This window comes from Sapajus apella, unplaced genomic scaffold (assembly GCF_009761245.1).
Source record: "Sapajus apella isolate SASKATOON/1434 unplaced genomic scaffold, GSC_monkey_1.0 scaffold35, whole genome shotgun sequence".
NCBI classification, from domain to species: domain Eukaryota; kingdom Metazoa; phylum Chordata; class Mammalia; order Primates; family Cebidae; genus Sapajus; species Sapajus apella.
This window is the reverse complement of record NW_022436975.1, coordinates 15344493-15365943: the sequence shown is the minus strand read 5'-3', so window position 1 is coordinate 15365943 and position 21451 is coordinate 15344493. Positions and strand designations below refer to the sequence as shown.

Sequence of the window (21451 nt, the reverse complement as noted above, 5' to 3'; positions counted from 1 at the left end):
CTCTGTGGGGTGACCACTTCAGACCAGCCCGGGTGGGCACTTTACCCAGCATCCTCCCCTCTCTCCCGACTCTGGCAATGCCAGCTTTGCCTCATCTTCCAGGGTCTTGGAATTTCAGCCTTGTTGGTGGGGAGGCCTTGGGAAAGAAACCAAGCGCTAGGCGCGTTTCCCACGAAAGGGCCGCTTTCTCACCGGCGGCTTATTCTGAGTCGAGGCCTCAAAGTAAAACATGAGAGAGAGCAGAGGGGAGCACCCCAAAATTCATCCGAGACTTTCACCCCACCCCCACCCCAAACAGATGGCTGGGCCGGGACACCTGCACTTCTGCCGCAGCCTCAGCCTCCGCGCAGCTCTCGGGATGGGGACCACAGAAGCGGGTCCAATAAGGTCACCAGCCACCCTGGGCCCAAATCGCTCATCTCCACCCCACCTCACCCCATCCGCGCCCTAAGAGCCTTTTTCCGGACACTTTTTACTTTCGATCCCTGCCGGGCGCCCTATGCCTAGGAAAGTGAGAGGCCGATTCCTTTCTGGCGCCAGGTTTCGGGTTTGCCCTACTCTCAAACCTCCTGCCCTGCGCACCTCGTCGCTCAGGCCTGGAACTTATGAAAATGTAACCCAACTCATTGCCAGAAGTTGTTGCTAATTAGTGGATAATAAACTTCTGTAGCCAGGGCACAAAAGTCTTTTAAAAGTGCAAAGGTGTTCTTTGTTATGGCATCAGAAAAGGGATTAGCATATCAATTGGACTGGGGGGACCGGACAATGAGCCCTCCTCCCACTGAGCTGCCCTCAGTTCGCCGCCCGCCGCCGCCTCCTCCTCTTTCCTCTTTGTGTCCTTCCTCCTCCTCTTCTTCCTCTGGCTGCTGGGAGAGCTGTCAAGGCTGGGTCGGGGAGTTCGGGCGGCAGTCTGGGACCAAGCGGGCAGGCGCAGCGCACGCTTTACGCCGCCCACCGGGCTCCGCGGCCTGCGTTGCGTCCTCGTCCTCGCCCTTGCCCCACGCCCCTTTTTGGGGGCTTAGCCTCGCTCCGCGCCCAGGCGTGAGCCTGGAGAACGTGAAGCGCGGCGGGTCTGGCCGGCCGCAAGGGCGTGGACGAGGCCTGCCCGGGAGGGCGGCCTTGCACGGCCCCAAGCGGCGCCCTCTCCCTGCACTCGCGACCCGGGCCCCGCAAGCTCTTCGCCTCCCCCAGGGACGCAAACCCCTAACCGACTCGCACTTGTCTGGCCATCGGGCCCCACCAGCCCCCCACCCTCCTCCGGCCTCCGCGCCAGACTCGCTGACCTGGCAACCCACGCTTGTTTGCTTTGGGGGGAAGCAAAGACCCTTAGGCCCGAGGCGGCTGTTTCCTCGGGAGCTGCGGGTCAGCTCTGGTGGTCCTGGGGCGAGGGCCCAGCCGAGGCGAGGCGGCTGCAGTGGCCCAGGCCCAAGCAGGCCTGGCAGTCTCCGCGCGACCTCGCCTCGCCCGGCCGCCCCCACCGACATCCCCTGCCCCAAGCCGACCCTGCGGAAGTCGGCTCCTCCGGCCGAGGCAGAAATTAGAAAGCCTGCCCCGGGCCAGGTGCAGGAAAGCAAAGCAGAAATCAGTCCCGGGATGCGGCCCTGGCTGGCGGGGCCTTGGCCCCCATTCCCGCCGCCACCCCTCCCGGCTGCCTCCGCCCAGGAGCGCAGGGCAGAGGCGCTGGTGCCTGCGGGACCGCCCCGGGCTCGGGGAGCGAAGGAGCGGGGAAGGGCGCGGAGAAGGAAGGTGGAATGGGGACACAGGCAGCGACGGAGCTCTCCGCCCGCCCGCGGACGAACCGGACCCGCCACTTCCCAGCCGGCCGCGAGGAGCTGCGGGCCCGCCCGGCCGCCCCTGGGCCGCGAAGCCCGCGCCACCCGGCTACCCCGGCGAGGAAACGCGTTCTTTCCTTTTTCTTCTCCCCTCCCCCTTTCCCCTTTCTCCCTAGAGGCAGCTTCTGTCCTCTAAATGCATTTCACAAGAAAAAAAAAAAAAAAAAGGAAATCTCTGGGGCTCTCCTTCCTTTTCCACCCGTCTCGCTTCCTCCTAATACTGGTGTTGGTCGAACAAGCGCCAAACTCACACAAGTTTCCCCGAAAACGAACAGCTTTAAATGCCGTGAGGGAAAATGTCGGGGGAAAAAGTGGAGGTCGGTGTTTCCCTAAATGCAAAACATCAGAGAGGAATCTGAAAAGAGCTTTACTTTCCCTGCGAAATCTCCATTGTTGCTCGGCAAACAATGGGAGCCTGGGCGACTGGAGGGCTGTGCGAATGAATAGGCGATCCGCGGGATGTGTGCGGGTCAGTGCCTGGGGTCCCGGGCCTAAAGCCCCTTTCTCAGCTTGCCACAATAAACCAGCGCAAGGTTTAGTCCTTACTGGGTCACCGGCCATCCTCTATTATTCAACACTTCACAACAAAAAACACTTATTAATCAGCGCTGACCAGAGGCCTCTTTTGAAACAAGAGAAGAGGGGAGAGAGAGAGGGAGTGAGAGAGAGAGGGGTGAAAAGAAGATTGAGAAGCCCTGGACAGATCCTTCTAAAGCCAGAGCAACCATGGGGTACTTTCCTCCAGTTGCCAAAGTTTATTTGACACAACAAAGTTTCTAATCAGGCCACGGAGACCTGGATTTCTCCTCATTTGCCTCACTCTTGGTCTCTTTCTCTGAAGATGCTGGAGACTTTGTTGCAAGAAAGGATGGCTTTAGGTCATATTGCTGAGGCCTGATCTTAAAGATCTAATTGCTATTGGAAGAGAATCCTGTTTCCCAACTGGGCCTCCCCTCTGGAGATGGAGCAAGGAAGACCGTCCAACTCTGCTCTGGGCACCCTGTTGATGGATGAGGTGTCAGGCCAGTCGTCATGTGAGGACTGGTTTCCAAATGGTATGAGCAGTAGTCAAATGCGGTACTTATTGGTGATACTGAATGCAATCTGTAGATTTTCTACTTCATGTTGTTTCTGGCCGGATATAAGAAAAGACTAAACTTGCTTGCTAGAGTGAAGAGGAACTAACTGATCAAGGATTATGGGGAAAGGATGTGATGAGATTAGTTTGAAAGAAGAAAATGTGCCATACCACTAAAGTCAGTGGGTTCTTTGCTCAACTTTGGTAATTTTTACAGAGCTTATTTGATGTTCATAACCTAATTTTGTGTCTTTTATTTATCTGGTTATATGATAATTATGAACACATGCTCAGGCATATATGGACACTACTATACATCAAAGTGAAGTGCTACATACGTCAGCTTTATGGATGAGTTTAATCCATTTAGAACTCAGCTAGACATTTTTGATGGCAAAATTTTGTTGCTTTTTGATTTGGGGTTGGAAGCCAATATTTCTTGGTTATTCTGTCTGTTTCACATTACTCAGGTTGTAATTTAGCCAAGTGAGCAAAGCTCTTTTGTAATGGCTGATGTTTACAAGTAACGGAGGCAGCAGATATTGAATCTTGGTTGTCAAAAGATATAAAACAATTATTTTCCTAAGGAAATAGAAATGAATGTCAAAGTAGTATTCTTTTAAGTTTAAAATTTCGTTTGTGTACACTTTTGGATTTCTGAGTAACATAACTAACCATTTCACTTGTTATGATTCAAAGAACCCTTTAAACCCAGAAAGTGTATGGATGGGGGATTCTGAGTTGAGCAAATTAAGCTGTAGATCTAGATGGCTTGGTAATGAAAGCAAGAATGCAGAATTACTTGGTAGTTACCTATACTGATGTTTACCAGAGTTTAGGTAGTAAATGCAAAAATGGGTTGTATAGTTTGGGCTTGGGAAGTGTGTTTGTCTTAGATGCCTTCTATTTAAGATTGGCTTTTTTTTTTTTAATGTGGAAAATAATGTGTTATTCAGCTTTTGCAGAGCTCAAGCGTTCTTGCAATGGAGTAATCAAGTGTTATCTGAATTATTTAAAGCCTGGGATTAAAGGCCTTGGAATTGACTGCTGACAAACTCTCAAATGCAGGCAGGGGAAAGTTTAGTATTCTTATCTTTCTGTTTATACTTTGAAAATAATTTGGCCAATTGTGGTTAATTATTTTTAAAGTTTATGCATAGGAACAATGAATATTGCTTCTATGAATTGTTCCCCAAATAAGCAAGTAAAATTATTCAGAAAACAAGTAGTTATCTATTTAATACATACCAGTGTGTCACCCAAAATGCACTGTTTTCAAGATTATGCTTTAAAAAACATATTTGCTATGGAGAGCTCTACTGTTTCAGAAAATCATTTAGCGTGTGGATACACACAATATATTAATTCAACAAATTCATCTGTGGGACAGGACAATATTATGTCATGTTTTTCCTTTTGCTATTTTGATTGACTTCCTAATTTGCTTAAAGGAGGCAATATTTTATTTGCATATATATATATATATATATATATGTTTGTTTGTAAACTAAAGGTACCTACTAAATGGGACTAGTCTTTCACAGATTATCTCTAAGTTTTATGAAATAAACAAATAGAGAAAAGTTTAAAAAAATAATATATAATACATCAGATATGTATATATATCATTGCACAGTACACCATTTCAACACATTTAAAGACTCTAAATATTTTCTTTATTTTCCTTCCTCCTCCTTCTCCTCTTCTACTTCTTTTCTCTTCCTCTGTTCTTTTCTTTTGCTAAGAAACTAAGTAAATAGCATCGTAATAACATTTCCTTAAATATACCAGTGAATTTGTATGGAAATTGGAAAACCTTCCACATTGGTCAAAGGAGAGAGAATAACACATATACATTATGTTCAGCAAATGTTTAAAATAGAGAAATGTTATTTGTTGATATTATTTGCCATGGAAGCAATATTTGTTAAATTTGGTATATCTTGATGAAATAATTGTTACTCCCAAGTACGTTTTTTTCTGGGACAACACATACATGCTTGTATTTTTAAAGAAAATACTTAGATCTCTAACAAAAACCTAAAAATTTCACCACAGATTTAGCACATCACAGAAATTACTTCATAGGTATGCAAGTCATGTATATTCTGGATTTTTTTTTAAAACCTTAAAAAAGCCACCTGGACAGTCTTATTCTTTTTTTTTTTAAAGACACATTTTAATTAATCTCCACTACAAAAGGAAACAAATGTCTTGCTAAAACTTGTGTATCTTTATCCAAATGAAGATTAGATTACAAAGCATATGATTGCAAAATGAAAAGTATATAAAATCTGGGGAACTTATTTGGAAAAATTTTAGTTTTTTGCATTTATGTTTCTTCCTGGCAGATCCATATATTTCAGAGCTTTTTTCCTTCTGGACAGAATTTGTCAGATTTGGTTTGAATTTATATGAACATGATCTGACAAAATACAGTAGCAATAGGTTATCATGAAGTATAAATGTAAACTCTTCTGAATGTTGCCTTAATACACACTACTGTCTTATCTAAAAATAAACTAATGTTGTTTTTCATGATGGAGGGAAGGTAAAAAGGAACTGATAGAAATTTGACTTGCCCCCTATGATCTGCCTGTTGCCAGAGAATTCTGGTTAGTTGCATAGATCTAAGACTTCTGTGGAACGACTCAGCCTGGTACTTATTTATTTATAAACTTTCAGCCCACTAGAGACTTAAAGTTATATTTAGAAAACTAGAACCTCACATGATATATGTTTATTTTATTCTTCCATTTAAATACTTCATAAGTACACCAAAAGTAATTTTTAATCAAAAATTTTCATTAGGTTTAACATGCATTGTAGTTAAACACCCCTAATGTATTTCTGTGTATACCATAATATGACATCTCATTTTTTTTGGAAACAAAAAAAAATCAAACTTCTGATTGAAACTTTTCCCTCAACATTATTTCCTTAGTTCTTCTTAGGTCAATATTGTCTTCAACCAATTGCATTTTGGTACATATGTTTTGAAATCCATTTTGGCTTAGACATCAGTTTTTCACCCAGAAAGTCTATCTGCTTATATAACCACTTGTGACAAAGCAGAATATTCTAGAGAGTTTCACAAAGGTTCAAAGATATGTGTGTGTGCTCGCACTAAACTATTTAAATCCCAAAGGTTTGTGGATGTTTGTTATAAGTTGAAAAGGAAGTATTCAACACTCTCATTATGGCAGATTTTTAAAAATGAGGGTTAAGTTTTTGAAATGCCTACACCATAAAATATACACAATAAAACACATCTGTATTTGGATTTTTAATCTTGGTAATCAGTGATTGAGTCTTTTAGGTTAACATAAGTTTCAATTAAGGAGGCTGTTTAGAAATACTGTAAGAAATTAGCTGTGTTGAGGTTATGGCAAGGAACTAAGGTATTTTTGTTTATTTTGTTCTCGTGTTTTTATGGACTAAAATGTAGCTCAATGTCCTTGAAGTCTTCTAGTGCCCCTTATGTGTTTTATTGCTTTTTGGGAAATGCTAATGAGAGCAGGGGTGTTGGATAGGAGGGGTTAGGCAACAGAGTCTATGGATCAAGTAGAGTTTGGGTGGTAATGCTAATAGTATTGAACCAGTCTCCTTGTGCCAGGAAAGGATTCATGTTCCAAGCTTTTTTTTTTTTTTTTTTTTTTCCCTATCATTCTTCTGCCTCTCCACTCAAGGTGCCTAATAGATCCTATGAAAATTAAGCTCTGGTAAAAATCATTTGTTCTGTACCTGATGGAAAAGGTATTAAGAGGCAGGAGAATGATTCCGGTTTCACATCAGTACTGGCACTTTGGAGTTCATGCTAGTCTGCAGCCACATAATGTTTGTTATATTTTATGGATGTGCACGATGTTTTATTTCCCAGTAGTTACATGTACACTGCAGATGCATGAAGACCATATTTAAAATTAAAGACCTGAAAACAGGAACATTCACTTGAACATATTTTGTAAGAAAAAGACATTAGAAGGGAAAAAATCTTAGCTATGGGGAAAGAAAAAGATACTCAGCCATGAAAATATATAATTACAATGAATTGCAACTAGCTTTAATGAAACTCCAGTTTTCTGAAGACCACAGTTAACTGAAGTTTAAGTAACTTACTCATAAGTTACTTATAACTTTTATTCATAAGTTACTTATAACTCTTGGGATATTCATGAATATCCCAAGAGTTTTTCTAGATACTCTAGTTTCTTATGAAAGGCAGCTTTTGTAAAACCAGCCATCTGAGACCCCATTCTATCTCAGCTACTTTTTATCCCAAGGTGGTTCAATGATCCTCTGAGACCTAAAGATAAACAGGTTTGTTTGTACATGTACATCAGCACAGAACCTAGCCACGGTAAGTCATTCTAGTGCTACCTGGGAAGAGTTGAGATTGGGGCTGTCGGGCCTGATCAGAAAGGCTGCTAAGCTTGACATGACAGGTTCCCGGGGCCTTTCTGAAGGCCCTTGCCCTCAGAAGCAGAGCCACAGTTTCTCCAAAGTGGTAGAGTAATGCCAGTTTCATGCTTTGGTGCAATCTTGGGTTTGCTAGCATCAATCCTAGTAACTCCAGCTGTGAAGAATATAAGCTTCATGATCAAGCTTTCCCTTTTTCTCCTGTACCTCCTCATCTTTCTGTCCTTTCTCCTGTTTTTTCCCTCTCTTCCTTCTCCTTCTCTTTTCTTCCTTCTTTTCTCAAACTGCGGTGGCATTGAATCAGCCCAATGAGCAGATATATGTTTTGCTGTTGATTTGCTTGCTTTGTAAGTTATGATTTAACACTGGTCAGGTGAGAGCTTGAAGTCCTGTTTTATTCTGTTTCTTTCTTTTGAATGTTCTACTATTCAAAGAAGCTAAGTGCCTTATATTAGTGTATTTGTTAAGTACGAGGCTCACTTTGAGGAGTCTGGTGGTCAGGCCAGAGGCATGGAGAAGGCCACATTGTAGGTGTGATTTTCTTCTAGGGTGGGCTTAGAGTAACCTAAGGGTTAGTGATCTGAGACATATCTCAGGGACTGACCAGTCACAACAATATCAAAGATTTAGGTGGAGCTCTCCTGATTTTAGAAGTTCTAGATCTGAAAGATAGGGAATGGAGTTGCTCTTTCTGGATAATTTTATTCTGGTTGTGTCCTCATCCCCTTCTAGTGTGTGGTGTGTGTGTGTGTGTGTGTGTGTGTGTGTGTGTGTGTGTATGTGTTTGTGTGTGTAGAAGTGTGTATGGAGAGAGAGAAAGAGAGAGACAGACAGACAGAGACAGAGACAGAGAGAATAGATAATGGTAAGTATAGTTATTGAGATAACAGAATGGCCCTAGTTTAGAGTTGGAAGGCAAACATAACTCTAAAAATGGTTATCAATGACTTTTCAGAACATTAAAATAAGTCAAACCAATTAGGACAAATGATCATGCAATTTTACAATGCTTCTTGTTTGAAATTTTACTTCTACAGATGGATCAAGGGATTAGGGGTAACTAAAAAGTCTGAATTGCCTGGGAGATAGTAGAATTGCTGGGTTGCAAGGAAAGTTCTCTGGTGTGTTCATTGATCTTTAAATAAGACCAAGGGATGGTGGGAAGAAAAAACAACTGGCATTTTGTTGGATGTACTCTATGTGAAATGCTCTACTAGGCTCTGTCACAGACACATTATTTCATATATTATCACCTGAGCCCTTTAAGATTGGCATTTTTTGTTTTTTTATTTTTCCAGTGGCAATGCTGAAGCTTTGGAGGTTTATATAACCTGACCAGTGTCAGGCAGCTAACAAATTTTGAAATTATGTCTAGAATTCAAATAAGTTTGTCTCCAAAATCTGTATTTTTCTTCAACCAGATATATCTCACATGATTTATTTTTCTCATAATCACTCATGACAGAAGTAAGTATTTAATCACTACATATCTTCCCAGACTCATTTTTCTCCAGACTCTTCTCTCTGCAGTTATTTTCTACTTCTGTCATTGGGCAGATGCCTTATGCTTTTTCAAACACTCCTATCCAAAAGCTCTATCTATTCTTTGGCTCAATTTGCCTGCAATGCCTTCACCAGGACATTGACTCATTGACTTGGGTTGCCTTTTATTCACATGGGTATAAGAGTTCGTGGGCTGGAAGCCAAACATACATATATATACATGAATTGGAATTTTACATTACATTAAACTGTGAAACAGAGAAACTGGGCAAAAGCAGTAGCAATTTTGCTTTTCAGAGATTTAATTTTGGGATGTGATGATGCTTTTTTCTTTTTTTCTAGTTATTTAATATTTATTTTAAGAAAGCTTTTTTGCTATCCTATTTCACTTCCTAACATACAATCTAGCCAATTAAATCATGAGTCTGAAACTTCAAGGCCTTGAGCAAGTTCTTTACCGAGGGTAAGCATCATTTAGTAGCATAATTAACTTGTTAAAGCTCTGAAATCACTGTATATTACTTATTAAATGCTTAATAATCAGTGCTAATTCTCAAAGAAAGGAAAATAAGAGTATGTTAATAACATCTAACATATTCTATGAAGTTTCCTATACATGGGTATACATCTAGTATATTGAATATAATTATGTTTTAGTTTTCTTATGAGAGTAGTAATCCTTACTTCAAGGAAACTTGTAAAAGTTTATTAATTCTGGTAGAAAAAAGAGAATGATAAATAATATAAAATGGAAAAATCAAAATGCAAATGCCAGATTAGAAAACATTCAAATTCAAAATTATCTTTACTATTTAGTTCTGAACATTAAATGAATGTTTCTATTTTCCTTCTTATAGTTTCCATTGAAATATTTATTTCAAGATTCTTATATTAAAATCTTTAAATGACTGTTACTTATATATGACTATTTCTGAAAAAATAATGACCCTACTGTAGGGAATACAAGTATTTCTTTAATTGAGCTAAAACCTCAGAGGTAATCTAGGGTTAAAAAATTGTAACTTAAAGTACAGTATTTTGGTGATTAAAATAATTTAGTAAATAATGAAAGAGAATATTAAAATTTAATATAACAGTTTTTGGTTGGGAATTAACATTGGAGAGCACACTAAGTATTTATTTTAAAAATATAAATAGCCTTGGAAATTATGTTTTTGGGTATAAGTTACTGTTTGCAGTGCTGTTGTTGCAAATCAGGCATTGAGGGCTGATTTGGAGCAGTGCAATTTCCTATGGGGAACAAAAGAAAGGAAACAATAAGGGCATATACTCATTTTAATTCTTTCAGAAGAGTATTGTAATATTAGTGACCAAAATATGAGACCAATAATCTGAGATTTATTAAGAACCAAACCTCTGGTGAACCAATATAGCTTTTCAACTTTGACTTAATTTCTTAATCCCAAAATGGAGATAAAATTGCTTACTTGCAAAAGGATAGTGAATACTAATTAATTAATGGGTCTGAGCACTGCTGATACATTCTCTTTTCTTAATTCATGTTTCAAGACTACAAACACAGACATGCTTACAATATGGAAGTTCTCTGTTAATACATAATGTATCTCAATGTTTGGGTTGTTCAAAGGCATACCTAGCAGACTCAGATGAGTCACACAGATTTCCTGGAGAGCTTAATAGTAGTTTTAAACTACTCAGCTCAGAATGTAACTTTTGATAGAAAGCACTGAATTCTACTGGTTTCATTTTTGAGGCTTAAGATGTGTGTGTGTGTGTGTGTGTGTGTGTGTGTGTGTCTGTGTGTCTGTGTGTGTGAATGGGCTTATATACACAGTCTCTTTTGCATTTTAGGTAGAAATGTAGAGAAATATATTTAGGAAAATAAACTTCTTAATCATCATGAATCCAAACTAATGCTTGTCTCCAGTTTCTGGTTTGTATGCAGTGCCTGAAGGCATGGTAACACCTGCCTAGGCATTAGCAGGCATGAACCACTTAACCTAATTTTAAGGAACTGTTTCAGGTGTTTTGGGAATGAATTTGTCATAATAGCGTCATCTGCACAGGAATGTAAGTTAGATCACGTGTGCCCTTCCAGAGCGGGTGGGCCTCACATGTATATACTATCATGGAAAAGGTGAAGGGCCAGGAAGTCAGGAGTCCCTGTTATTAGGCCTGGCTTTACCTCTGAAAAATTGAATGAGGCAATGAACAGTGCCAGTTTTCTCAACTGTAAGAAGAGTGCACTGGATTAACATTTTGTGTCCCTAGTATAACTCAAATCTCTAAATTCCAGGCTCATGCTTTCCCTATTGTTTTACCCTGGTGTGTTCACATGCTTCTGCAGGAGTCAACTCTGGGCAAACTACATGACAGGGAGTATTGCCTGCAAAGGGCTGTGCTATTGAATATATTTATATATTCATTAAATACATGTTGCTTGAAATGCTTCATGATTAATTAGCCATCTAGAGAAAGCCTGTGATGAACGTCGATGACTGAACCTTAATAGTAAAATAGTTAAAATTTATTGAGTACCTCTAATACGACAGGCATTCTATTTGCAGTTTACATATGATATCTCATTTAAGCAATCATCTAGGAAACATGTCTAAATCCCCTTAGAGAGTTTTGACATTGTGGTATGACTAGCCATTCTTCTTAGAAATGTCTTTTCTGCTGGCCTTGTTTGGAGCCTCCATCATGATGTAACTTGAAGAAAATAAATGCGAATACTTTGCATTGGAAGAAAACAAGGCTATCTACCCACACCTCAAGTTAATGCACTGAATGTACAAACTGTATCTTGAAAAGCTACAGTCAAGATTATGTTCATGGGAGAATCTTCTTCCTCATCATCCATGGTTTCTCCCCTTATCTGAATATTTAAATGAGCATGAAGTACTTTTTCTTTACTTTGTTCCTTTTTGGAATTCTGCCATGCAAATACCTCAACAATGCATCATGTCCTCCCTGTTCCTGGCCTAATTGTCTGAGTTCAGACATTCATTATCTCTCTTGTGGAACATTGTAGCAGCCTCCTTCTGGATGGTCTTTCATCCTTTCCTAATCTATTCTCTTTTCTTGCTGCCGGAGTGAATTTCCAACACTCAAGCTGATTGCGTTTAAAATTCCTCAGTAGGTCTCCTTGACATCCTACATGAAGTACTGCCTCTTTGCCACCTAGCTCCTACACAGAGGGAGCTGCCCCATTCTTTAGGTACCTGTGCACTTTGATATGAACCTCTTTTAGTAAATATGTTCTATGCATGTTGCTTCTATTGGTTTGTGAACTTTCCATGATAAAACATCTTTGAATCATATCAATGATGCCATATTGTTAAGAACTGTTGAAGGAATAAAGAATTTGTGGAACCTGAGCTATTTCCTGGTTTCAAGATAGGAAACATAAAGACTCCTTTTTCTTTCTGTGACAGCCATCTTGGCCAACAGCAAAAGGTGAAACAGAACTTTTATTTCCAAGATTTCATTTCTTTTGGCCCAAGAATATTTCTTTGTGAAGAAGGACAAATCCTATATTGTTAAATAAGCTTTGTAGCTCTGTCTTACCCAGAATTCTATTAGCTTGTTGCAAAAGTCATTGTGGTAATGGAATTCTGGGTAATGGCATTACTTTTAATGGCAAAACACTGAAATTACTTTCACAGCAACCTATGGCATCTCAGAGCATTGTGCCTTTGTTAACTTGTAAGCCAGTGCATACCTTTCTCTAGCTGATTTATTGAGAGTAGGATATAACTAACCAGGTCGATGAAAACAGCTTTAGAATCTCAAAACATAGAAAGTAGAGTCAAGAGAATCTAGCCTCTAATGATGATTTCATTATCCATTAGTTATGTGAATTTGAATGAACATCTTAGCCAGTGTGACCTTAATTTTCTTTTCTATACAATGGGGATAATTCCCAGGTTATAGAGCTGTTCTGAGCATTCAGTCCTGTGCCATGTAAAGCACCTCGTGTAGTGCTGGCATTAAGCACTCTCATAATAGTAGCCATTGCCCTCATTATTATCATTATTATTAGCATTCAATGCCTTGCTGCAATGAAGAGCATCACAGTTCATTAAAATTGTTTTTCTAATTCATTTTCTCATTTAATTCTCATAAAACTCCAACCCTATAATTATAATCCATGAAAAGGGCTGGATTTATTGTCTTAGAATTTCTGATAGGCAACTTACTTGGCTAGGTGACGGTGGACCAGGACTCTGAGACAGCTGTTTCAGGACTACGTCTCAAAGGTCTGATCCTTCTTTCTGATAGGAGAAACTAAAGTCAGGACCAAGGATACCCCAAGAGCCACAGTTAACCCCCTAATTCAGAAAGAAAATGCTTCCAGGGCTGAGCATAAGCTGGTACAAGAAGGCTGCAATAAGTAAGGTGGAGAAAACATTCTTAGGATGACTCAAGAGATGATAAGTTGAGGAGTGGGAAGAGAAGAAACTTCCTTGGAGGTCCTGCAGAACCTTCTCCTATTTCCAAAATAATGGCTTAGCCTGAAGAATACAAAAGATGCACTTGATTCCTCTTTCTTTCTCGCCCTCTATTCATCCTTCACCAAACCCTATCAGCTTTACTTTCAAATGATTTGCCAAATCTGATCACCTTTTTCTGTTTTCACCACTATTATCTTGGATGGAACCACCATCGTTTCTCTCTTGATCTACTGCAATAGTCTTTAAATTGGTCTCCTTATTTCTACTCTTGACTTTTCTGTTCCTCCTCTACAGAGCTGACAGAGTGAGCTATTAAAATGTAAATCAAATCACATCACTCCACTGCTCAAAAATGCACAAAGATTTCTGTCACACTCAGAATAAAATCCAGAGTCCTTGCAATGACACTCGAAACCTTACATGATCTACCTACCACCTACCCCTTCTAGTTGCTTTCCTTCTTTTCCTTCCCCACTTGTCCTAGTTAGCCACTCTGGCTTTCTTGTTCATGGATTTTGCATATTATGAAACTGTTGAAGTTTCCCTTTTTAAATTGGTTTCTAATAAGTTTAGAGCTAAATTTATGGTCTACCTCTAGTATGCCTATAATAATATACATTTTTTAAAAATTACCATTATTACTTCTGGCTCAGCTTTCCTTTTCTGCTATTACTGTCTCTCTCTTACTTTTCTTAATTAAAAACTAAAATATAAATCTCATTGTCTTTTCATTGTAAAATCAACATACATGTTTATCAACATAAAATCAGAAAATACAGACAGTTGAAAAGTAGAACAATATTCTTATCAAATCCCCCACCCCTCACTAAATCTTCCAGCTATTGTAAAGTGTAAAGTTTAAACATCTTAACATGAGTTTTGAAAAACCTGGTTTCTGCTTATCTCTTGCTTAATCTCTTAACACTTCCTCTTGGCATGGTTACCTTCTGTTTGTTCTTCATGTCCTCAGTGGAAACATTAGGAGGCCTTCTCAGGTATTTCATCTATGAGACCTCTATCCTCATAGCACAAGGTGACTCCTCTAGTGCAAAGTGATGTTGTTGCCCCTATTGGAGAGCAAGGATAGTGTCTTTCTCATTCTTTACTATAACCATGTCTTTAGTTTAGTATCTGGCCCAGAGAAACCTCTTAATGAATATTGATGAGTGAATGAATAAATGAATGGATGAGAAGTTCTTGCTGGAGGAGGGTTTTTGAAAGTCTCTGTCCAAGGTTTACGTTCTACCATAAATGTAGTATGAGAGGTGTGCAGGCAGTAGGTGTAAAAACACTCCAAACAGGTGCTCCTTAAGGGGTAATGTTATGGAAATCTTTTATACTGGAGTATACCCAGTAAGACTTAGGATTGCCAAAGCCCTTCTTTCAGTAAGGGAGCTCTTCAGGCATCTTCCCCTTAATGCTACTTATGGGAACTATTGAGTTTGAGTTCTTGAACATAGTAGAATGAAACAAAAAGAGAACCAGAACGTGACCTTTGTCATTATTCTAATTTTATTGATTCACAGTTTCATTTTATTGATTTACATAATCAATTGTGTTTTCTCTGTGTCCATAGCCGGGGAGCAAGTACTTTGAGCTTGCAGTAGATATGTAGATATCTTTTCAAGCTCAGTCTCTCATCAGGATGGTGGAGATGTGCTGAAAGTAATCTATTATCTGAATTAATGAAATAGCTTTTACTTGGCTCTGCTGTCTTTATAGAGTAGTTAAATCGTTGATCTAGGCAGAAGTGATGGCAAGACTGCTATCTGCAGAGACACAGCAATGTGCAGGGATGGGAGAGGCAGATAGTTCCAGAAAATAGTTATTCTAGACTTCTTAATATTTTATAAAATGGTCCTACTAATCTCTTCATATGCAGATGGTTTTTATAAAAGTGAATAAGAAAGCAGATCACATTTCATTTAATAATATACAAGGTGTTGAATTTAGAAGCCATAATGATGAAAATGATTGTCGTTGTCTCTTCAGTTGGATTTGCTATGGCTACTACATACTGAAAGAGCCTATAAAAGAAGTAGAGATTTGCCTTATTTTTCTTTCTTTTTTTTAACCACAAATAGCTACCATTTATGAAGTGCTTACCATGAGTCATATAATCTCAAGCTTATAGAACAACTCAGTGGCTGGATGTGTTTGTTCCAAATTTGCTGAGGAATAAATTAAGATGCAGCAATATTAAATAACCCAAATCATAAAACTGGTGTTCCAGCTGGATTTCTTTGACTCCAAAATCCTGCTCCTACCACAAGAAGACCTTAGGTAGAATGGTGGAAATGTCAATGTGGGATCTAAAGTATTTTAAAATGTTTTATTTTAAAATAAGCAGTGAGATATTTTTTCTCTGACATGCAAATTTACATTATAAATGTATGAGTGAGGCTATTATGAAGATGGAAAGTTTGCTTGAAGGTGAGGGCAGGTGCTCTGGTGAGAGGATAAGATGCAATAAAATTGTGAAAATTTTATTGACTCTTAAAGCTGAAAAAGCTTGTAAGAATAGTAAGGATAGAAGTTGAAAGGAAAGAAACGAAGGTGTACTGCAGATCCCTTGAGTCCTATGGTTGATTAAGAAAACAGGAGAAACAAAATAGAGCATATTATAGGGGGCAGACCCTAAAACCAGGCTTGGAAACTGGCCCTGGTGGGTGAGTGAATAAATGAATGGATGAGAAGCGAACAAGGAAACAAGACAGAGAGGCAACAAAGTACGTAGGTTACTTTGATTGGTAGAGTGTGATTCAAGTCAGAGAACATATGCCAGTCAAGATTCTTAAGGAAATATGAAGCGTGATGCTTACAAAGTCATTATAGATTCTGCTCCATAAGGCATTTTTCTTCAAAGACTCTAGCAGAGAAATGGCAATGAATACTGAGGCTTTATCTAGGACTAGTTAGTAGAAGTCAGGTGCTATTGACAGGTTTTTCAACCTGCTGGCAGTGACAACATTTAGTCTCCAGGAAGCCTTGCTGGCCAAACAGCAGACTCCAAGACAAACTGGCTACAATCTGTGTCCTTTTCTCAAAAAGGTCACATTGAGAAGGGAGATAGGGAAGGTAGGGAAAGAGACAGATGTGTAAGCAGATAAATTACAGATAATATAGGAATTATAATACATACATACACATAGGAAGCACTTTGGAATTAAAATAAGGAGTCTTGACTAACTAACTTTGAATAGAAACACACCAAAACCATATATGAAATTGTGTTTTAGTATAACAAGTAAAGTGCTATATAACATTAGTGCAGCATAATTAATTCCTTCTGATGGCTTTAAGGAAAACTTTATTGAAGATGGGATATTTGAGAGACCTTGAAGGATGAGCTTTGTTCAAGGCAGAGAATAGTACTATTAAGTACCAATAACAAGAATAAGAATTTTGTATCTTTATCTTTGCAGAAAATTTCTAGGGATAGAACTGTAATCTGTTCAACCAGGAAGGAGCACTCAAACTGTACATTCAACCGTCTCCTTCAATTATATTCAAAAAGATCTGATGTAAGCAATTGCCCAGCTCCTGTGACACTTAAGTTTATCATGATGGGTTTCTTTGTTGTAGAAGTGCATTTTGTTGTGAGTATCTATGTCTACAGACAAAGCATAGAGGAAACTCTTGGAGCTCTAACTTTTGCAGTTATTATTGGAGAGAATTCTGTGTGTCTCTGGCAGATAACAGTGTCAAATATAGTGTGTGTGAATGTGTGTGTCTGCATAGGGGGAGGTATAGGAGATAGACGTAGGCCAACTCCAGTATCCTGGGAAGAGGCTGTGACTCATTCTACCTGCCTTTGGACTTCTTTTGCCGTTTCTGTTCAGGTGTCTGTAGGGAAATTGTTCTGTCTTGGCTTTTAGCAGATGGTCTTTGCCAGATCCACCTCACCAAGAAAACACAACATTGTATGTGAAGATATCCTGGGCCATACATATATATATATATATATATGACAGTTACTTCCTGAGATGAATCTTTATCCTTCAAATTATCTTCTGTGATCTAAGTGATCATACAGAACATGTCTAGGTGGTTTACATTGCTTTTTAACAGCTGCCCTACGGTGAAAAAGTCAAGCACAGTAAGTACCCAAAACTATAGAAATGTCAGCATGTGCTATGCTGATATATTAATTCCAATCATAGTGATTCAGAAACAAATATTACATACACATCATATGACCCTTAAATATTTATGAATGCTAAAAGTCATGAAAACAATTATTTAATGTAAAAGTTAAATATATATTACTATAATTTTTATGGACTAAATTTTAGGCATTTAATATTTAACTTACATACTTTTACTAAAGAGACACTTATAACTTTAAAAAGTCAATTCTTATTGGTTACCTACTCTACAAAAAAATACTATATTAGGTGCTGTAAAGGAATGAAAAGGATGTCCAAAATTTGTCAGGTTCTTGACTTGTTCTTCCTACCTTCTATTTTTACCACCCATTGAGTGATAATTCCTCTTTATAGGATAATAATTGAAGAGAATAATAGGTAAATCTCTAATCAGTTCACTCTTTGCCTTTTCCAGGTGAAATGACTTATGGGGAAAAGCAGAGCTTGCAGGAGAGAGTAAAGCAATGATTGTAAAGAAGGTGCCTTAGAATTGAGAAAATAACACACACAGTTTTTTTGTTTGTTTGTTTTGGCTTGTCCTTTATGCTTAGTGTGGTGCTAGAGTGATACAGCATAATTTAATCTAAAAGCGCTAAGCTAGTAACCCAGAAACCTGGCCTCTAGCCGTGGCTCTGAGACTAATTGGTTGTTTCTTAGCTTCCTAATTTGTAAATGAGAGACTGACTCGTTTATCCTTACATGTAATGTTACGAAGATTATCTAGACTTTTACAGATTTCCAAAGAAGACTTTAGTCTATTGAGAACTGCAAATCTGTATACCATCTTCAGTTTCTTCTCATATATTCCTGGCATATATGTTCAATTAATGAAGGAGTAAGAGGGTAGGAAAGGGTTGTAGAAGCCGCCTCCATTGTGCTGTGAGAACCTGGCACACTTATCTTGTGGATCTGGAAAATTGCAGAATACCCTGGGTTTGAATGCCCCATCCCTCTTTCCAGGCTTAATCACGATCTGTGTTTTTTTCCTGATGCCATCAAGTTCTCTTTCTAAAAAAGGCTAAGTCTGTTTTTCTTGCATATGTGTTGGAATAGAAAAAGATGTTGCCATGAGACTTTCCTTGATTTATATATATGATTTATATAGAATCACCTTTTCCTATATTTTGAATACCTTCTTATCCATTTCACTATTTTTTTTCTATCCTGCATTATTCATTGACCCAGTTCTATGACATACTTTCGTCCATCTTGATAATTTCAGCACTTAGCTTATGGTTTGCCTTTCTTCTTTAATGCCTACAAACATACGTAAAAATTTTGGCTTGATTTTTAGACTCTTGATTTTTTTTTTCTTAACATTCCCATGTCTTCACCTTCACTTTGTCAATATATAATTATTCCTGTGGAATGTCACCGTAATCTAGAATGATTTATCTTCTGTATCTTAGGATGTTACAATAATAATACCACCACTACCACCATCATCATCATCATCATCGTCATCAGTAGTAGTATTTTCAGTGCTCTTTTCCTCATCCATTGTTATAAGTTGAATCTTTAACATTCTCTCACACCAAATAAACTGGTATTCAAGTTTTGTTTTTAAAACTGTCCTATCCCTAGCCCTGTCTATTTACCTTCGAATTCTTTTGAATTCCTATGTCCTCTGGGCCCCATGATCAGTAATTAAACTGACATTTTGAGAGTGCGGTAACCTTGCATCTTCTGGATCTTGCAGTGGATCTGGTATGCCAATCCTGGCATCTAATGAGGCCGGATTGTCTGAGTTCCCAGGACTTGTCCTGCCAGTTATAGGAGGTCATAAAAGCATACTCACTGAGTCCTACAGAAATACATGCAATCTGTCCCCACCTAGACCTTTCCTGTTCTCTGTGACTTTACATTACATTGGGATGCAGTGGTTCCAATTCATTTCCCTACTCCTGTCCTCTGCCTTGCTCTTACTGCTCTTACACTTAACAGGTAAGCTTTCCTGATTTACTGAGAACATCGTGGCTCTAATCATTTCAACGTCTTTCTCTTCAATTCGGAAAATCTCTTGCACTTCCACTCATTATCCTATTCACTGCTATCCATTTTTTTCTATGATTAATTCCAGCAGCTTGTGCTTGATCTACGGCCGCCCAATTCCTTCAGGGATCTGTTTGTTTCTTATGAGTTTAAGTTTCCAGACTTACCGCTTGTCTGTTGCGTGATGTTTGAGTAGGTCTTGGAACTTTGAGGCTCGTTTTTCTCATCTGTAAAATAGGAAAACATTATTCATCTCATTTGATTTCTAAAGGATCAAATGAGAGTGGATTCTCATGTATCTTTCTAACTGCTTATTTGTGATGACAGGTCTTAGCAATTTGAAGGAGAGTTGTATTTTTCTTCCCAAATCATTAACCTTTGCTCTAACTAGGACTAGATTCATACCAAGCGTCATATTCTAAGTACAAAAGGTGTAAACATATTTATGTCTACAACAATCAAGGTGGAAGGGGAGTTTTTCTGCCATCCCATGGGGATCCCCCCACCCCACTTGACAACTGTAGAGCCTCACTTGTTAAGAAAGGTGAGAGCAGTACATTTTGAAAATGAAAGTAACTGGCAACTTGAATATTAGCACGACTTTTAAGAGCTCATGTATTTGCTTTACCTACAAAATAACGGGTTTGACTGGATGATTTCTAAGGTCATTTGCAGCTTCAGGAATCTGTGATTTTCTGGCCCCGAGTCTGAGCTCCTCTTAGAGTATGAAATTCATAGACTGAACTCCCATATCCTCTGAAATATAAGGGAGCAACTCAGGGATGGTACTATTTCATCAGACAAAGAAGAATTTCTTGTTGCAAATGATTGTACTATTAGTTTTGAGAGAAAACTCAATGATCTGCTCAGTGTACAAGGAGCAGTATTGAGTGTTTCCTAGCAGATAGATAGCTGGCAGGCTTAAAATGAGTATTGATGTGTTTACGTGGAGATAAGGATACATGTTAGCTTTTCGCAGAATTCCACTTTCAATTACTCTTGAACTAGTTTGAAAATTCATCGTCTTCATGCCAAACATCTTTTAGTGTGCCACATATGCTGAGTAGCAGACCCTGACATCTCAACAAGGCTCACATAAGTATACTGAGGCAAAAATTAAATGAAATCAGGGGAGTGCAGGTCTCTGGTACTCAATTGATTCTGGTAGTCAGAATAAAGAATTTTTGCCCATTAGGTGATACATCTGCCTTTCTAGTCTTTTTCTTTTCTTCTCACTTTTTCACTCCTTTCTCCATACTTTTCTCTATTTTTTTTGCCTTTTTTTCTTTCACATAGTATCCGTTGCCTTTTTTGAAAAGAATGAGTAATGTCAGTGTACAGTTTTCTCTAGGATTAGCTGTTTGCTTCTTAAAAACAGAGAATATCACAGAGACCTAGGAGAGAGGATGGTCAGGAAAGGACATTCAGCTCCCTTCTATAAGTTTAGGCCATATCATACTCTACATAGATGACCTTTCTAGATGAGAAAATTCCATCACCTTTTCTTGTCTCTCTTCCAATATTGACCAACGTTTACTGTCACACATGCTGCAGTATTGAACCTGCTGCTAAATTGTCTTCAACACTGACAGCAGTGAATGCGTGGACAAGTATGGGGAGAAATAAAGCAATAGGAGCTATTGAGGCATGGCCCCAGAAAGGTTCAGTGTTTCTAAATATGATGCTTTATAGGATAGCTCTACGTGTATGAAGCCTAGGATCGAACTGATCCTCTCTAAATATAATAAGCCTATAATTCACAGCTATTCCACATCCTGTGTCAGTCCCATATGTGGCCACAGATGTGAGATCCTCAGTGTAGTTATTTAAACTCAAACAGTGTGTCTAAAGATAGAAAATTTACTTAATAATGTTAGTAAAATTTTGGGATATATATATTTTTTTTTTAAAGAAAGAAAGAGAAAGAGAAAGATATATATATATGTATATATATATGTGTATATATATATTTATATGTGTGTATATATATATATATATATATTTTTTTTTTTTAAAGAAAGAAAGAAAGAGAAAGGGGGA

The 21451-nt window shown here is 38.7% G+C and overlaps 1 long non-coding RNA gene across 1 annotated transcript in view; it reads left to right on the top strand.

The window, feature by feature from the left end:
• Positions 1 to 8137: 8137 nt before the first annotated feature.
• LOC116563549 overlaps positions 8138 to 21451 on the top strand; it is a 270800-nt gene continuing 257486 nt past the window's right edge. The window contains exon 1 of the long non-coding RNA XR_004274449.1: positions 8138 to 9295. This is a non-coding gene — a long non-coding RNA (uncharacterized LOC116563549). The remainder of the gene's footprint in view (positions 9296 to 21451) is intronic.